Here is a 19753-nt window from a genome sequence, read left to right as displayed (position 1 = left end):
AGATGCACCCATGACTAGCCGTAAAGATGAAAATCTTGAGGTGTCAGGTAACCATTGTTTGTTGTTTCAGGTACCCAAGGTAGAAGAGATTGGAAGAGGAGAAGAAATTTCTAGAGACTGGAAGAAAAGAAGACTCCAACTTGGCACACCTGTTAGAATCAAGAACAAGTTGTGGGTTGTGAAGGGCTTTAAAGAGAAGGAGATGATAGAGATAAAGTCTCCATGTTCTAGAAGAACCAAAACAGTTCAAAGGAAACAGCTGAGGAGTTGGTGGAATAACAACATCAATTACAAAGAAGAAGGAACTTGAGCTTTATTGGGTCAAGCTAATGACGTTAAAAGAGCGCTTGCTGGGAGGCAACCCAGTGAATTTAAAAACTTTTGATTTGGTTTTGTAATTTGTAATTTGTGAACATTATTTCTGTATTTATTTTGTTGGATATAGCATCTACTGAAGGATGCTAGGTGGTTAAGTATCTACTGAAGGATACAATGGCTGTAACACCTACTGATGGGTGTTGGTGGATTTTGGGTCAGGCTCGTGACGTTAAACAAGCGCTACCTGGGAGGCAACCCAGTTGATTGAATATTTCTGTTTGTTTGTTTTAGTTAGGGTTTGCATAAGCATTTTGAACATTGAATTGCAGGGAGCCAGTGAGGGGCATGTCTAGGAGGCACGTAGGTTAAGAAAAGAAGGAGAAGAGCACTTCACGAAAGTGCCGCTGAGCGGTACTTTACCGCTGAGCGGTACTCTCGCAGAATAGGGTTTTTGTTCCCCTTAGCGGGACCCGAGCCCATTAGGGTATTTTTAAACCCTAAGCTGCGCATTCTCTCACACTTTCAGACTTTTCTTTGCACAAACACTCCCACATACCTTCTCCAAGGTTTTCCACATCTTTTCACTCTTCCCTCTTAAGAAAATTTCTCTTCCACTCACTTTTTCACTAGTGTGCCATCAAAGTTTGGGGTTGGGAGAGAGCATTCTAGCTTAGAAGCATTCTCATTGCATCTAGTATCTCCACCCAAGTAAGTAAAATGCATTTTGTTCATTCTAGGGTTTTGATTTTGAATACGATGGTCAAAGCATGAATATTTAGGGGTTTTGATTTCTTGGCATGATTTGATGATATATTTGATGTTTGAACCGATTAAACTGCATGATTATGAACTGGAAAACTGAAAATTGCATTTGGGTGGAGTTAGGAAAGCTTTAAAACAGGTTTTTCAAAAATCTGCAGAGTTACCGCTGAGGGGTAAACTGCCGCTGAGCGGCACTCTGCCAGATTTGATTTTTCTGGTTTTGTGTGATTTGGAATGTGGTACTGGTGGCGCTGAGGGGAAATTCTGGCCCTCAGCGGTGGTTTAGCTTCGAAAGGAGTTGTGTTCTGTGTTTTACTAATGATTAACATCATGTTCTGTGGTTTGGTTTTGTGTTTTGAATGTAGGAATGGCATCCTCATCCGGAAAAAGATTGAAAACCATGGCAAACAAGAGAAAGGAAAAGGAACCAGAGCAACCCCACTCTAGTAGGTTCCTCTCTAGGAAACATGAGAAGCACTTTAAAGTGGTTCAGGACAGGAGACTTCTGATGGAGAGAAAGGTTGGAATGATACCTAACCTTGCTCCTCAATTTGGAGAGCAAGTTTTAGGGAATGACTGGGGAAAGCTAGCCACTTATCCTGCACCTGCCAACATAGCTGTGGTTAAGGAATTTTACACCAATGCAAAGAAGATTGGTGATTATCCAGCTGAGAATTATTTGGGCTATGTTAGAGGCCATGCTATCAGGTATGATCCTGATTCAATTAATAATTTTCTGGACACTGTATGGGCTGGTGAGCAGTGCCAGTTTGCTCTTTGCATGGAGGAAGGTGCTGATTATGAGGATGTGGAGAGAGTACTGTGTATACCTGGAGGACACTTCCAAAGGAATAGATCTGGCTCAGTGGTTAACATTAGGAGGACGGATTTGACTCCTCTTGCAAAGTATTGGATGGCGTTTTCTCATGCCAACATTCAACCATGTTCACATGTGTCAGATATTACTCTCAGCAGGGCATTCTTCATCTACTATGCTATCAGAAACTTGAATGTTAATATTGGGCAGGTGATAGCTGATGAGATTAGTGTGTGCGCCAATACTTCAAACAACAAAGCACCACTAGGACATCCTTCTTTGATCACGCACCTTTGCAAGATAGCTGGGGTGGACACTTCTGCTCCACCTTTTGAGAGGCCAAGAAAAGCTATTGATGAGGCCTACTATAGACAGTACTGTGGAGGTGATGATGCAGCTCAGCCAGTTCCACCACGCCGTGCTCGCAGAGAGAGAGGGCCAGCACAGAGCCAGACATCTGCTGAGACACATGAAGCAGAGCCATTCCAGATGAGGGACATGTATATGTCTCTTATAGGAGCTCAGTTGCAGTCCATTCACAGAGGGCAGGTGGCCACTGCTGAGATGATTGTGGGGATGTATGATACACCTCCAGCCCACAGGTGGACTATGGATGAATTCCATAATGTGGTAGCTTGGCCAGAGGAGCCAGTGCATGGAGGAGGAGCTGGAGCAGCTGAAGCTTCAGCTAGAGATATGGAAGAAGATGAAGCTGATGAGGATGATGCATTTGAAGATGATGCAGATGAGGAGGAAGAGGAAGATACAGAGGACAGCTCAGATTGATGAGGAGCTGAGATAGCATTTACTGATGAATGCTATCATGTGCTTATGCTTTGTGGTTTAAGTTTTCTGAACTTATTTGTTTTTGTTTTTAGATTAGGGTTTGATGTACTCTATTTTGAAACTTGGTTTCTTGTGATGGTTTGCTATTAACTATGATGTTGTGATAAGTAATTCTGAATGATGCTTATGATTAACTGATGTTGAGATGATGTGCACATTAAAATGCTTATACAAGTGATTCACAAGCTTTGTGAACAAATGCATGATATTATGATTGTGATTGTGAAATTAAGCAGGATGTGTATGTCAAATGTGAATGAGCTTATATGTGAGATTTTGAGCTCCAGAGTTATTATTGTTAAATGCTATTACTTTGAAAGCATGAATGGTTTTGCCCAGGTTTTCTACGATTGAATCAATTGCTTGTTTTGCATCATGTGATCAAGGCCATTTGTTGAAAACCTTTTTATTGGCCAAATTCATAAAATTAGCCCACTAAAAGAGAACACTGTGTGTTCTATCCTTTGAACCCTTAGCCTTGAATATACACTGAAAACCCTTAGTTGAAAATCTTTACCTTGAGTTAAGTAGAAGATCTTGTGTGGTATTGTTAAATGTTCAAGTTTGGGGTTGTTGGGAAAACATGAAAAGCATTAAGCTAAGAGCTAAAAAAAGTAAGAATATGCAAAGAAAAAGAAAAAAAAAAAAAAAAAAAAAAGAGAAGTAAAGCTCAATGCAAAGGCAAAAAGAAAGTTGGGAATGAATAAGATGATTGTGTTGTTATGATTCTCTTAACTCAAGGGTTTTGTGATCTAGAAAAACCAATTTTCTTGTTAGCCCAGCCACATTATAAGCCATAGAAAAGTCCTTGTGATGATGCATGCTTGTGAATGTTTTTGATTGTGGTAAAATGAAAGGCAAAGCTAATTCATGTAACATTGTGATAGTAGAGTGAATGAGTGATCATCTCGTATACACTTGAGTGTGAGTGGAACACTTGACTGAGTGAGGAAATATCACATGAACACATGAACATCCATGTTTAATTGATTGATCATTCATGAAAATAGCATTTGTTGGAATTTAAATGACTTGGTGAACACTAAAGCATGTGCACATCTTGATTGAACTCTTGGTCATAAGTTTGAGTGAAGTTTTTGCTTATCTTGAAAAGAAGATTGTTGAATGAAGTGAATCATCATATGAATTGGTTGAAGATAGAGTTACATCTTATTTGCTTGAGGACAAGCAAAGTTTTAAGTTTGGGGTTGTGATAACAGTTGAAAAACTGTTATTTTCATGATTAAAATTGACACTAAAAGCAACCTTTACACTTAGAAACTAGCTTGAAATCATGCTTTTTTTATATTTTTGGAAATAAGAGAGCTGGACAGGTTTATGCTTGATTTAAGTGTTTTTGTGCAGGTTTTAAGGTGAATTTGGTAAAAGAAGTGAAGAAGGAGAGAGATGAAATCAGAAAAGACAACAAAAAGTGCAAAAGGAGAAGCCGAAGTCACCGCTCAGCGGCAGTTTACCGCTGAGCGGCACTCAGGAGTTTGCGGGAGGTCCGCTGAGGGGCAAAATGGCCGCTGAGGGGAGAAAACAAGTCACGCACTCACCACTGAGCGGCAGTTTACCGCTGAGCGGTACTCTGGAAGTCACGGGAGATTCGCTGAGGGGCAAAATGGCCGCTGAGGGGAGAAAACAAGTCACGCAATCACCGCTGAGCGGCAGTTTACCGCTGAGCGGCACTTTAATGGGCTTGGACTTGACCTTTTTGTAATTTACGAATGATACATAAGTTTTAGGGTTTCCTATAGGGTTAGGTATCTTTTGCTGGAAGAAAGTAGAAACACACTTTTTCACCCCTTGGGGTAGATTGGGAGATGGTGACAGCTCTCCTCTTCTCTTTCACGGGTTTTTCTATCTCTTTCATTCTTTCATTGTAATTCATCTAGGTTCACCATGAATATGGTGAACTAACCTCTTTATGTTTGTTGGGGAATCAATGTAGTCTTGTGAAACTCTCATATATGGAATCTATTTTTACATCTTTTAATTAAGACTTATGCTTTCTTTCATCATTAGTTAGGGTTTTTCCTCTTTGTTTAATGCTTGCATGGTTTAACTCATTCGATGCATGATTATTGGTTTTGTCGATACGGGAACGTACGGGGAAGTCTAGATCCGGGGAATTTCTCCCAATTTTATATTGGTTGTCGTTAAGCTCCTGTACTTATGAACTAATCATTAGGAATGCTAGGAATTGTATGAACTCGTGATTAGGGAGAAGCGTTCTGGAAAGGTACATTAGAGAGTGGCATTAACAATGGTGATTTGATCGTTGAATTCCTAAAATATATGAGAGTGGATAAGATGAAATTGAACCCCAACAACATATCCATACATAAATTTCATTGAAAGTGTTTATCTTTTGCTTTTTGCCATTGATCACAATTCATGCATACATGTTTATTTTCTGTCTTGCATTTTAAACCCCAATTAATTCGTTTGTAAGTCTTAGTTAATTAAGAAATCACATAACTAAACTAGGCCGTGAGTCCTTTGGGAAGAACGATACTTGGTCTTACCAAGTTTTATTACTTGAACGATTCGGTCATACTTGCCGATTGAAAACAAGTTTGTGACATCATAATTTGGTGTTCATAAATTTGTCCATCAAAAGCCAAGCTGTTGTATGCCTTGTTTAAGAGTGTTGGGAGGTTTTAGCACTGTCCAATTATCAATTCCTAGCCACCACAAGTACCCAACAGTGAGCAAATGCAAACAGATTAGAAATCACTCAAACAGTAAGCATTGGACTGACATAGGGGAGTAAAAAAAATACTGGGAACAGAACAGAACGAATTTGAACAAAATAAAAACTATACGTGAAAATAGACATCCATACGAAACTATGAAAAAAAATTGCATGGAAAACGGATAAGAATTGAACTCAAACGAGGACACACAAGTTGACACAACTTTCACGCAGCACTGTGCGAAAATTGAAATGACTGAGATGCATTGGGCTCAATTGTCATTTCTCATTTAACCTTCAAATGTCCCAAATTGTAAAATAATTAGCTCAGATAATTCAAATTAGTTAAAATAAGAATTTCCGATCAAATTTAGCACAATTAGGAAAAATAGGATAATACCGGACGTTTTAGCACAATTCCCTGATTAAATTCGGTACAATAAGCTAAGTGAAATTGAGAAAATATTGATTCATCAGTGTGTCCAACGTTCGGTTTTGTAGTTTCCAACTATTTGAATTAATCTAATGGTTTTCTTTTTCTCTGCTTCTCAGAGAAGAGATGACTCCTAGACCTCCTCCTCAACTTGTCGATCGGGATGCATTAGATAACACTAGGTTGCTAGAGTCAATGATAGAGACTCTACAACAACAGAACGCTGCTCTAGTACAACAAAACACGGTCACTCTACAAAGAGTGGAGGTTGCTAGAGCGAACGCTGAAGGGACCCAAAGACAATTGATGGAGATAGTAGCAGCAACTAGGAATACAGAGAGCTTTCTCGAACATCATCCTGCTAAGTTCAATGGGAAGTGCCTCAATGATGAGGCCGATCAGTGGCTACGTGATATGGAGCGGATCCACAATGCAAAGGGGTGTCTGGATGACAAGAGGCTGGCCTTCACAGAGTATCTGTTGATTGGAGAGGCTAGTTATTGGTGGACGAGCATGAAAATGATTCTTGCGGACACCCAAAGTCCCATCTCATGGGAAGTATTCAGAAGCAAGTTTTATGAAGAATACTTCCCAGATAGCGTTCATTTTGCCAAGGAAGTGGAATTCCTTCAGTTGGTGCAAGGAGGGATGTCAGTTTCAGAATACACCAGCAAGTTCAAACATTTGGTTCATTTCAATGCCATGGCTACGAACGAGGAGTGACAATCCAGGAAGTTTGAGAATGGACTAAGAAGTGATTTGAAGTTGTTGATTTCCAGCTTGTGCATCAAATCTTTTCCTGCCATGGTGGAGAGAGCCAAAGTTTTAGAGAAAAATATTTTAGAAGTGGAACAACAGAAGAAGCAACAACAGCAGACGGCTCGAGGACCCATTCTTTTAAGGAGCAATTTGAATCAAAGGAGGACTCCTTACGCTCGTTCAGCACTACCCTCTAATTCTAGAGGGTCGTCTCCTTCCCAATCTTTGGTTGTTGTCGGACAGTTTGGACAGCAAGGAACGATGACTTGTTTCCAATGTGGAGGACCCCACTACCGTTTGTCATGTCCTCAGATGGTGGGAGGAAAGTTTTGCACTCGCTGTAGAAAGAACGGTCATTTGGAGAGTGAGTGTAACATGGAGAGATGAGTTGTGATAAGGCCACCGAACGTTGGAAGATTTCAACAAGGAAGGGGTGGTCGAGCGCAAGCGGCTAGTCGCGTATATGCTATAACGGGTGCTGAAGCAGCAAGCTCAGGTACACTTATCACTAGTACTTGCTTGCTGTATGGAAAGTCTTGCTGTGTATTATTTGACTCGGGTGCAACACATTTCTTCATCTCGAAGGTGTGTGTTGAGAAACTGGGTTTGACTAAGAGTGAGATGCATTTCGACTTGGTGGTGTCAACCCCAGCGGCTGGTGAGGTTAGGACGTCTACGGTTTGCGTTAGATGTCCTATTGAGGTGGAAGGGCGTAGATATAAGGTAAATCTTACCTGTTTACCTCTAAAAGAATTAGAGGTGATTTTAGGAATGGATTGATTGGCTGCCAATCGCATTCTCATAGATTGTGGTGAGAAGGAGTTAGTATTCCCTAATGAAGAAGAAGAGTATTCGTTAACGCTCGGCCAAATAAGGGAAGATATCATGGAAGGCGCCAGTTGTTTTCTGATAATGACGCATGCGGACGTAGTATCCGAGGAATTTAGTCATGACCGAGCGGTTAGTCAAGAGTAAAGTGAAGAACGTTCGGTTGTGAATGAATTTTTGGGCGTCTTTCCAGACGAAGTACCAGGACTACCTCCCCCTCGTGAGGTAGAATTCACAATCAATTTGGTGTCAGGAGCAGGACTCGTCTCTATAGCGCCATATCAGATGTCTTCAGCCGAACTGGCCGAGCTGAAGAAGCAAATTGAAGACCTATTGGACAAACAGTTCATTAGGTCGAGCGCATCACCTTGGGGAGCGCCAGTTCTCTTAGTGAAGAAGAAGGATGGCAGCTCTTGGCTTTGTATTGACTACAGACAGTTAAACAAGCTGACCATCAAGAACAAGTATCCCTTGCCTAGGATTGATGACCTGTTGGATCAACTACATGGGGCTAAAATATTTTCGAAGATTGATTTGAGGTCCGGGTATCATCAGATTCGGGTTAAGGAAGGGGACGTTCAGAAGATTGCATTCAGGTCTCGATATGGTCACTACGAGTACGTAGTAATGTCGTTCGATGTTACTAATGCTCCTACCATATTCATGGACTACATGAATCACATTTTTAAGCCGTTCCTAGACAAGTTCGTGGTCATTTTCATTGATGATATCCTCATCTACTCCAAGAGTTGTGAAGAGCATGAAGGACACTTGAGGATGGTACTTGGTGTATTGAGGGAAAAAGAGTTGTATGCCAAGTTATCCAAGTGTGAGTTTTGGATGAATGAAGTACAGTTCTTGGGACACGTAGTCTCTGCTAGAGGTATCTCAGTGGATCTGGCTAAGGTACGAGCGGTATTGGAAAGGGAAAACCCACGCTCGGTCACTGAAGTTAGGAGTTTCATGGGGCTGGCGGGCTACTATAGGCGTTTTATTGAAGGATTCTCTAAGATAGTAGCACCGTTGACGCAGTTGACCATAAAGGATCACCCGTTCGCTTGGACCGATCGGTGTGAATCCAGCTTCCAAGAACTGAAGCAGAAGTTAACGAGCGCTCTAGTCTTGGTTATTCCTGACACGGCCAAACCATTCGAAGTCTACTGTGATGCTTCTCAACAAGGTTTGGCCTGTATGCTTAAACAAGAGAGGAGAGTGGTCGCGTACGCTTCACGACAGTTGAAAGTACATGAAAAGAACCACCCTACTCATGATCTGGAGTTGGCAGCTGTGGTCTTTGCATTGAAGATATGGAGGCATTACCTGTATGTGGCTACGTTTCAAGTATTCAGCGATCACAAGAGTCTCAAATACCTCTTTGATCAGAAAGAATTGAATATGAGGCAAAGGAGGTGGCTTGAGTTTCTGAAGGATTATGATTTTGAACTGCTTTACCATCCGGGAAAGGCGAACGTAGTTGCGGATGCTTTGAGCAGAAAGGTAGTTCATGTCTCGTCAATGATGGTCAGAGAATTAAGTTTGGTTGAGAGTTTTAGAGACTTAAGGGTGCAGTTCGTGTTAGAACCAAGCAGTATAAGGTGTTGTACTCTTAGGATATCTAGTGATGTCTTTGATCAAATCAGAGAGAAACAGTCGACTGATGAAAGATCTGCAAAAGATCTTAAGCCTGATCGGTACGGACCAAGCCAAGTACTTTAATACTGGAACGGACGGTCTCCTACGATACAGAGGTAGGACGTGCGTTCCGAATGATGGCGAGTTGAAGAGGATCATTTTTGAGGAAGGACATTAAAGTCGTCTTAGCATGCATCCTGGCATGACTAAGATGTATCAAGATCTCAGGAAGTCTTTTTGGTGGTCAGGTATGAAGAGTGAAGTCGCTCGGTTTGTGGCATCTTGTTTAACTTGTCAATGAGCAAAGGCAGAGCATCAAAGACCGGACGGTCTACTTCAGCAACTGGAGATTCCTGAGTGGAAGTAGGACAACATTTCTATGGACTTCGTGACTCAATTACCCCGTACGCTCAAGAATCACGACTCCATCTGGGTTATACTAGATCGACTGACGAAGAACACACACTTCTTGGCTGTCAACTTGAAGATGTCTATGGCAAAGCTTGCACAACTCTACATCAACGAGGTCGTTCGTTTGCATGGAGTACCATTCAGCATCATCTCTGACCGAGATACAAGGTTTACGTCTCGGTTTTGGCAGTCCCTACAAAGCGAATTGGGTAGAAAATTGCAGATGAGATCAACGTATCATCCCCAGACGAACGGTCAATCTGATAGAACCATCCAGACGCTTGAAGACTTACTAAGGACGTGCGTACTGGATCACTTGGGCGTTTGGGATGAAATTCTTCCTTTGGTTGAATTCACATACAACAACAACTTTCAGTCCAGCATTAGAATAACACCTTTTGAAGCTCTTTATGGGAGGAAGTGTCAAATGCCACTCTGTTGGTTTCAGGAAGGAGAAAAGGTGTTGACTGGACCTGAGCTTATTTAGCAGACAACCGAGAAGGTGAAGTTAATTCAAGATAGTTTGAAAACGTCACGGAGCAGGCAGAAGTCCTACGCTGACAAGAGAAGAAGGCCTTTGGAGTTCGCTGCAAGAGAGCATGTTTTTCTTAGACTGAATCCAACTACTGGAATGGGCAGAGTCGTTCGTCCTAAGAAGCTGTCTCCCAAATTCATTGGGCCATACCAGATTTTGAGGCGCATCGAGCCAATGGCGTACGAGATATCCTTGCCTCCTCAACTATCCAATCTTCATCCAGTCTTCCACGTCTCTCAACTTCGGAAATACATAGCAGACCCTTCTCATATAATAGAGTTAGAAGACGTTCGTATTCGTCAAGACCGAACTGTGGAAATGCAACCAGTACGCATTGAAGATAGCCAAACCAAGTATTACAAGAGAAAAGCCATCAGATTGGTGAGAGTGGTTTGGGACGAGAAGACAGGCGACTCTACATGGGAAGTGGAAGATGCCATGAGAGATTTGTACTCTCGCCTGCTTTGTAGTTAGGGAGAATGTCAGAACCATTAAAATCCACTCAAGGTTTGTCTTAGTGGATTACATGTGTCAAGAAAGGGGTCCGACACTCAGATGGTGGAAGGCAAGTGTGAGCAGCTGAGTGGCCGTTCATTTTGACGTTGGGAGGAAAACTCTAAGTTTCAGAATTTCACGCCACTCTCTGCATGCACCCTTCTTCCCCAGAGTTCTGAAAATTTCCATTCTCTCCTCCTTCTCTCTAAAAAGCTCTTACTTCTCTCTAAGAAATTATCACCTTTTATTCCTCCGATCACCAATCAGGCACCGCTTTTACTCCTCTGGTGTCAAGAGCTTCAGTTTGAGCCGATCGGTTTTGGGTTATGAATTGGTAAGTTCTTCTCTTCACTTAGTCGTGCGTTTTCTTTTACATGCAAACCAAGTTTTGGTTTCATGTGTTGATCGCTCCTCTAAAATGAGAGGTTCTAATAGTGTTTTGGTTTTACTTGGTTTCGTTTGGAAAATTGTTGAGCGTTGAGGGTAGAAGGACTTGTAGTGGTGAAAATGTACTCGGTCTCTGTGAACGTTCGGTCACGCTCAGAGGTAAGGGAAGCTTATATAATTTGATTGTATGTTAGTTTATACGTTCGTTTTTAATGGATGCATGTTTGTTGAGTTTCGGAATGAATACGAAGTATGATGGTTGATATGTTTTGACTATATGATGTATGAATATTTATTTTGATATTGATGTTTGATTTTGTGAAGATAGATGTGGAGAAATGAATTGCTATAAAGAATTATAAGTATGAAATTCCTTATGAAAGTGTACGTTCGTCACTGAATGGTCTTTGACCGTTCGGTTTTTCTAGTGGACTTGGTTGGAATTGGAGTCTTTCATTTGGGAAGAATCCTAGTTGAGGACGAGCGTCTTTGTTTTGTAATACTTGTACATGAGCGTTTGGCCAAGGGTAGTCGTCCCTTGGTATTTGGTTATAAACCCAAGTATATCTATATGTATTTGTATAATTCGTTTGTTTTGAAACACTACTAAAAATGGTATCCAATATATTTATCAAGCCTTTTCTCTATAAGTTAGTAGTGCTTGGTCTTACACTAAGTGCTCGTGTTGAGTAAGTGCTCATTCTTACACCAGGCACTCTTTTTCCTTTCTGTAAAATATATATATATATATATATATATATATATATATATATATATATATATATATATATATATATATATATATATAATAAGAACGTTTGCCCAAAACTCAATAGGGTTCGCCCTTTTCGGTGCTCGGTCTTTGACTGACATTCTGATTGTTCTTGATGTTTAACTCATTCAAAAGCTAAGTATATATTGACGTTCGGTTTATTCACCGGATCCAGTTAAGTACCGTTATTTGATGTCCCTCAGTGTATGTCTAAATGGATTCCAGCCTAGAGTTTTAGTATTCGGCTTAGGCTTGTTGGTGTTCGGTCTAACTCGTGAGTTAGTTCATCCAATTGGCTCACTTAGTATATAAACGTTTGGTTCTAGTCGTTCTCGAGAAATATTATGTTAATCACTCCCTTTCTTAAACTAATGATTCACTCTCTCTCGGTTTTGATCCGCTTGGAACTGGAGACCTTTGGTCTCACTCCAAGCGTTCGGTCTTGTTCAGAGTCGAAGTTAACGTTCGACATTTGGTATCTTCAGAGACGTTTGTTCAAATTGATCTCATTGAGGTCTTATTAATGAAAGATGATGAAATATGATATAAACGAAATGAATTGGATTATGAACGAGCGTTTCGGGGAGGAATAACTCATGAATGTATATTGGAAATTGGTAAAGTATGAATGTGGGCATGCTAAGCTGGCGGTTCATCCTAATATTCCGTGATTACTCGTTCTCACGTAGAGAAGGGTAAGTCATGAGTGGGAATGACCGGAGGTCCTAGTCCTTATGGTTAATTTGGACAGATATGTCTAACCTCGGGTGGCAACTATTGAGGGTATCCTAGTTACTACATCACCCATGTGCACGAACGTCGTAGCTACACAGAATTCATACTGTCCGGACAGTCAGAGTGTAGTATTAGGCTTTGCATGTAAAAGTGAATGAAATTATCTTGTTTAATTGCATTGTGTGAAGTACATGTTGATGATTGAATTGAATTACATAAGCTTACCCTATGTTTCCTGTCTTGTCTGTTTTGTACGTTCGTTTGTCTTTCTGTTGCAATGATCATCCATGCGGATGTGAGCAGAAGGAGACGAGCTGCTGGAAGAAGCGCTGGAAGAAGAAAATTTAGTTGAGGTAGAAGTTAAGATCGAACAGTAGAATCGTTCGGTCAATATATTAGTTTAGTTGTAAGATGATTGTTCGATCATCTTTTCCCTTTTCTTTTTTATGACTGTCCGGTATAGACCTTTTGTAAACCGTTCGGTCGGGGTTTGCTTATTTTGTACAGTTTTAACTTTCTTGTCATTCTGTAAGTCCGTTCGGTCCGTACGCTCTTCATTTTGTAAGACTGATCTATAATATTATTCGATGTGATTATTCTATTATATAATTTTGCACTGTATTTTTGGAATGTTACGTATATTCTCGTAATTTTATTTTAATAATTTATAAAATATAATTTTTTAAATATTTATCTGTATTTGTGAATTTTAAAATATTTATAGATATTTTTGAAATGATTAACAAATAGTAGGTGTTTTTTTTTTTTCGGATCAGATTGAATGCCTATCCAACCCGTTGTCATCTTAGTTGAGCATCTAGGACTTTAGGAAATATTAGAAAATTAATAACTACAAATTTACTTCCTAAATGAATAATTAAGAATTTTAGAAAGCTCATTTATCCTACGTACATATTTAGTTTTTAATAGTTAGGTAATTAAGTAAGAGAATATGTCGTGTATAATTCTTGAAATATCGAATTAAATGAAAAAGCTAGTTTCATAAATATTCTTTATTGTGCTTCATTATTTTCTTTCTCGAAGTTCGTATTTCACCCCCTTTTCCTTTTTGGGTTCTTGAGCAAACCATTTCCGAAGCAGCGTCTTCAGCTTGAGTGTTTAATGACCCCTCTGCACCAAAAGGTTAGACTTTTCTTGTTGATTAATAGTTTGATTTGTAAAGGGAGAGCTATGTTAAGTGTTGGCGTGGTTCAAATTTGAAGGTTAGAAAGAAAACAAAAATCTGTAAATTACGTTGAGCTTGTGAATCTTTATTTTGTGTTCTTTGTGTTAAAGTGTGTAATGGAAGAAGGGTTGTGCGAAAACTCAGTTCCTGGTTCTGGTTCTGGTTTGGTTGATAAAACTAGGATTGTAGAGGTTAAACCCCTGCGTAGTTTGGCACCTGTGTTGCCAAAATCCCTTCAACTTTCTATCTCTGGAAGGTACCCATCTGGGTTTCCTCCATTTGTTTTGTTCGGGGAACCCGTAGAGTCTCAGCCATCACCTACTCCTATTCCAGCTCCAATAAGGTCCTATAGGAAGCCACCAGATGAAGAAGAAACCCCTCATGAAGTCAATGGAGACACTTCTTCACCTATTGAGGGTGTCAATGGTGAGAGTGTCGACGATAGCCCAAACCGTCCTTCGCAGCCTATGAAGAGCTGCAAAACATCCCAAAAAAGGCGCAAGAAAACTCAGGATTTTGGTGGCAGTTCTTCGGTTGGTGTTATTAGCATGGCCCAAAGGGATGATGGTGATCGGGAAGTGGTTAATCTAGTGCTCATGAATTTTGATTCTCTTCGGAGAAGGTTCTGCCAACTTGAAGATTCCAAGGAGTTGAACACATTGATGGGAACCAAGCGCCCGGATTTAAGAGCAAGCAATGTGATGACAAGCAAAGTGTTTCGCACAAATATGGGGAGGAGAGTAGGAGCAGTGCCTGGGGTTGAGATTGGGGATATTTTCTTTTTGCGGATGGAAATGTGTCATGTGGGTTTGCATGCGCAGTCAATGAGTGGAATTGACTACATGAGCGTCAGGGATGAGCTTCAGGAGGAAACAGTGGCTTTAAGCATTGTATCGTCAGGAGTATACGATGATGATGCAGAGGAGGACGATATTTTAGTTTATACTGGCCAAGGTGAGAACTTCAACAAGAAAGACAAGCATGTGGTTGATCAGAAGCTTCAAAGGGGTAATCTTGCTTTAGATAGAAGTACACACCGACAGAATGAAGTAAGAGTCATCCGGGGCTTGAGAGATGCGGTGAATAAACATGCAAAATTCTATGTCTATGATGGTCTGTATAAAATCCAGGGTTCTTGGATAGAAAAAGGGAAGTATGGTGGTGGTGTATTCAAGTACAAGTTTGTTAGATTACCTGGGCAACCTAGTGCTTTTGCTGTTTGGAAATCAATTCAGAAGTGGAAGAGAGGTTCATCTTCAAGGACTGGTCTTATTCTTGCAGATCTCACCACAGGAGTTGAGACTATTCCTGTATCACTTGTCAATGATGTTGACAACGAGAAGGGGCCTTCTTTTTTCACCTATTCCAATTCTCTCAGAGATTCAAAACCATTCAGTATGGTGCAATCTTCATATGGCTGCAACTGTAACAAAACATGTGTCCCTGGAGATTTGAGCTGCTCTTGCATTCAAAGAAATGAAGGTGACTTCCCATATATTGCAAATGGTGTTCTAGTCAGTCGGAGACCATTGGTTCATGAGTGTGGCCCAATGTGTAAGTGCTTTCCTAACTGCAAGAATCGAGTATCGCAGACAGGTTTGAAGCACCAAATGGAAATTTTCAAAACCAAAGATAGAGGGTGGGGACTTCGATCACTTGATCCTATACGTGCTGGTACTTTTATTTGTGAGTATGCAGGAGAAGTAATTGATAGAGCCAAGGTAAATAAGAATGGGGGATATAATGATGAGTATGTTTTTGATACTAGTCGTATTTACAATCCATTCAAATGGAATTATGAGCCTAGCTTATTGGACGAAATAAGCTCCTCTACTGAAGATTATACTATACCCTCTCCTCTAATTATCAGTTCTAAAAATTTTGGAAATGTGGCTAGATACATGAATCATAGTTGCTCCCCAAATGTTTTCTGGCAGCCAGTCTTGTACGCAGAAAATAATCAATACTTTCTTCACATTGCATTTTTTGCCCTTAGACACATTCGTCCAATGGCAGAGTTAACATATGATTATGGATGTTCTGGTCATGCTGATGGTAGTAGTGCACCCCAAGGGAGAAAGAAATGCTTGTGTGAATCAGCAAAATGCGGTGGTTCTTTTGGTTGATGTTTTGTTGCAGTTGCTCATTCGCCGGCATGGTGTTGACAAATGTATTCATGGCTAAAAGAGGTTGGTTTGAAAAAGCCTTGGTTATTTATATCTATGCTTCATAACAAACAAATATTTTAGTTTGTTTAATAATGATCTCCATCTTTTGAGTTTCTTTTAACATCGTGTTGTATCAAATTTTATAATTGGACAGTTTATCTTATACACTTTCCGTAAAATATTTTTACAAACACCCTGTGAGAATTTTCTGTTCCCTACATTTTTATGAATAGGATGATGTGGTAAAATGGTAAAATTTTATTGGATGCTTTTTAGCAAGAGATGACATAAAAAAGGAAATAAAGATTTTGGACTTGTTACCAAATTTTATTAAGTTGGAAAATCCATTTTATTAAGATAAAAAAAGTCATTTTCATGATGCTTTTGTAAAAAGTTTTATATTAATAGTGTATATAAATTTAACTCTTATAGCTAAGGCATATAACATTTTGGATTGCTGACTGCTTTGTGCTATTTCACAGAAATATTGAGCTTTGTTCTGGATATAGAAGTGCGGAGGAAACAAAATTATTTATGGGTGAAAGGAATGTAAGAAGTTTGCCTTTTAGTTTTTAATTTCTCCCATTTTCCCTATACTGATTGACTATAACACTCTTTTCTTACGCAGTCTTCCATGTCAGGCTTGTCAATGATGTTAGATTTCTCATATTCTAAATTTTTATTAGATGTTCTGCATGTGGACCAATTTTTGTCATTCCATTGAGTAATGTAAAATTAAGTTTCTGCATTGCAGGTTTTGTTTTTAATTTCCTTATCTTTTTCACGTGTTTTGTTTTTAATTTCCTTCTCTTTTTCACGTGTGGGGATTTCTCGTTTGGGGGTGGGGGTTGCCTAAGGAGGATCAAGCAAACCATGACTTTTAGAAGATCGCTAACACTTACGTTGTTGTGTGGCTATACTAGAGTGAGGAAGCAAGTTCTGCTGCTTTATTGCTTGAGTACAATGCAAATTAAGCAAGGAATTCTTGATGTACTTGTTGGGACGAGGGTAATAAGTGGTTGCCACAAAGAAGCCTAATGATTTAAATGGTGCCAATTGAAGGATTGAAAGTAAATGACTTCTTTAGATGAATATTTTCAAAGAGATTTGGTATGCATTGTTGGAATTTAAGAGTATTAGAGACCCTTCACTATTATAAGAGATGAAATATTGCTTTTAGGAAAATTGTTCCAAGAGTCTAAAAGCAATATATTCTCTAAGATGACAACAATTCGTGAGATGTCTGCAAACTTTCACAAATTAGACAAGTTTGAAGGTGTTGGTTTCCAACAATGGCAAAAGAAGATGCATTTCCTTCTCTCGGCTCTAAATATGGCATATGTTCTAAGTTCTCCCGAACCCAAAGAAAGCGAAACTGAGACATTCGAGGAACAACAAAAAAGGAACAAATGGGAGAATGATGATTATGTCTGTTGTGGTCACATTCTGAACGGTATGTCTAATCCTTTATTTGACATATATCAATATGTGGATTCTGCAAAAGAACTTTGGGATCAACTTGAAAGCAAATACATTTCTGAAGATGCATCAAGCTAAAAATTTTAGGTTAATAATTTTAATAATTACAAAATGATTGATGCTAGACTAATAATTTTAATAACTCAGACAAGTGTGTGTATAGTAAATTTGATGACAACGGTAATGGTGTCATAATCTGCTTATATGTTGATGATATGCTAATTTTTGGAACAAATTTAGATCAAGTTAATTTGACCAAAACATTTCCATCATCTTGTTTCTCTATGAAGGATATGTGAGAAGCATATGTTATACTAGATATAAAGATTGAGAGAGAAAATGAAAAATTAATTTTGTCTAAATCTCATTTAGAAAGTACTCAAGAAATTCAACAATTATGAATGTTTTCTTGCTTCAACACTTATGGACCCTAGTTTAAAGATATTACCTAATGGTGGTAAAGTAGTTTCACAACTGGAATATGCAAAGGTAATAGGATGTTTAATGTATTCAATGAAAACTACAAGGCCAAATATTGCTTTTGCAGTAAGCAAATTGAGTAGATATACTAGTAACCCTAGTCTATCACATTGACAAGCAATACGTCGAGTACTTATGTATTTAAAGAAAACTATTAATTATGGATTAACATATAGTGGTTATCCTTCAGTTTTGAAAGGATATTCTGATGCAAGTTGAATTACAAATGTAAAAGATCACTCTTCAACTAGTGGTTGAATTTTCCTCCTTGTGGGAGGTGCAATTTCTTGGTCGTCCAAGAAACAAATTTGCATTACAGATTCCACTATGGCTTCAGAGTTTATAGCTTTAGCCTCGGCAGGAAAGAAAGCCGAATGGTTGAGGAATCTCATGTTCGAGATATCATTGTTACCAAAACCAATATCACCAATAGTAATACATTGTGACAATGCTACAACATTGGCAAAAGCTTATAGTCAAGTATACAATGGCAAATCAAGACATATTGGTGTGAGACATAATTATGTCCAAGGACTTATCAAAGATAGAATTATTACAATAGATTTCGTACGAAAAATGTTTAATTTGGCTGATGGATTTACTAAAGCATTGACTAAAGATTCCATTTCCAGAATGACAATTGGAATAAGAATGGAGCCCACGATTAATCACAAGTAAGGGAATCTTAACTTAACACTTAATATGACATTAAGTCTTAAGTTCAATAAGATTAAATCTCTTATTTGATGATTGAAAACACAAATAATTATTTAAAGAGTGCTTCAGATATATGATGCTTAGGAGGTTGACTAATTCTTAATTGATTTCTTGAATTTATGTTTTGTCACAGAAACATGTTTACCTAAGAAATCAACCTATGTAAGTGCGAAGTTTGGCTGCTTCAAGAAGTCAAGGGGGCATGACTTTGTTGCACTTATGAATAGATATGGATGCATGACCCTGTTGTGTCAAGTATAACAAAAATATGTAATTTATCTTACATGTAGAGTATCTTCAAGACTTCATTATGTACTATGTTGGTTCAATCGTTTCGACACTAATAAAATATGAATTCTTGAAATGTGTATTCTACTAAGTGAAAGTTCAAGTCTATGTACATTTTCATTTATGTGTAAGATTACAATTATTAAATTGATTTTTGTGTTAGTAATTATACAATACTCTCAAATGGTGGAGGATTGTTGGAATTTAAGAGTATTAGAGACCGTTTTCAGATTCATAAAGAGTTACATTTATACATGAAAAATTATAACCTATGAAGAGTTACAATTGTTCATGAAGAGTTACGACCATGCATGAAAAAGTTAAAGTCATTTATGAAGAAATGTAACTAATCAGAATATGATATCTCTTGGATTTGAAACATGCTTGATCAACATCTATATAAAGGGATCCTGTGCTCTATTGATGCACAGATAGATAGACTATTTTCTATATTCGGTCATTCACTTAACACACAAATCAATTCGTGAGAATTTTATTCTTGTTTGACGTTAATACTAAGAGTGAGTATTATCGTTATATTTCTTCTTTGTATCTCAAGCGGATTTCGTGATCCCTTTCACTCTTATAAGGGACGAAATATTGCTTTTAAGAAAGTATGTATTAATGCATAGAAGATTATATCAAGTCTACATTGTTGTCCATCTTGTTTCCTTAAGTTCTTGGGAAATTGTTCCAACATGCATAAGGGAGTGATAATGGTTTGTGGAATTAGAAAAAAATGATGGATTCAAAGGGTAGCTGATGACGCACTTGGCACATCAAGATGCTTTGAACTTAATGGAAGAAAGATATCATGCATATAGGGTTGCCCTATCTATGTGAAAATTTTAATGGTTATACCATCACCAAAAATGTGGGTGTAATTTGGCTTGCCTCTGTGGAAAAATGAAAAATGCTATGCTCAAATCAAGTCTTAGCTTTTGAATGAGATATTCGCATACGATGGAAGAGTTATTTTCACAATTATTTTTTGAAGGACATAC

At 38.8% G+C, this 19753-nt stretch overlaps 1 pseudogene across 4 annotated transcripts; it reads left to right on the top strand.

The window, feature by feature from the left end:
- Positions 1–13485: 13485 nt before the first annotated feature.
- Positions 13486–18749, top strand: LOC148201147 (histone-lysine N-methyltransferase, H3 lysine-9 specific SUVH1 pseudogene; annotated as a pseudogene). 4 transcript variants are annotated; one of them, XR_015786252.1, is made up of 4 exons: positions 13486–15806; positions 16268–16334; positions 16709–17238; positions 18595–18749. The product of XR_015786252.1 is annotated as a histone-lysine N-methyltransferase, H3 lysine-9 specific SUVH1 pseudogene, transcript variant X2 (transcript). The 4 variants fall into 4 exon arrangements; XR_015786254.1 differs by lacking the exon at positions 16709–17238 and having other exon boundaries at positions 18595–18712; XR_015786253.1 differs by lacking the exons at positions 16709–17238; positions 18595–18749 and adding an exon at positions 16414–16552.
- Positions 18750–19753: the final 1004 nt, after the last annotated feature.

The sequence above is a fragment of the Vigna umbellata genome, chromosome 4 (genome assembly GCF_029865625.1).
Source record: "Vigna umbellata cultivar VRB3 chromosome 4, Vumbellata_1.0, whole genome shotgun sequence".
Lineage (NCBI taxonomy): Eukaryota > Viridiplantae > Streptophyta > Magnoliopsida > Fabales > Fabaceae > Vigna > Vigna umbellata.
This window is presented reverse-complemented; position numbering and strand designations above follow the sequence as displayed.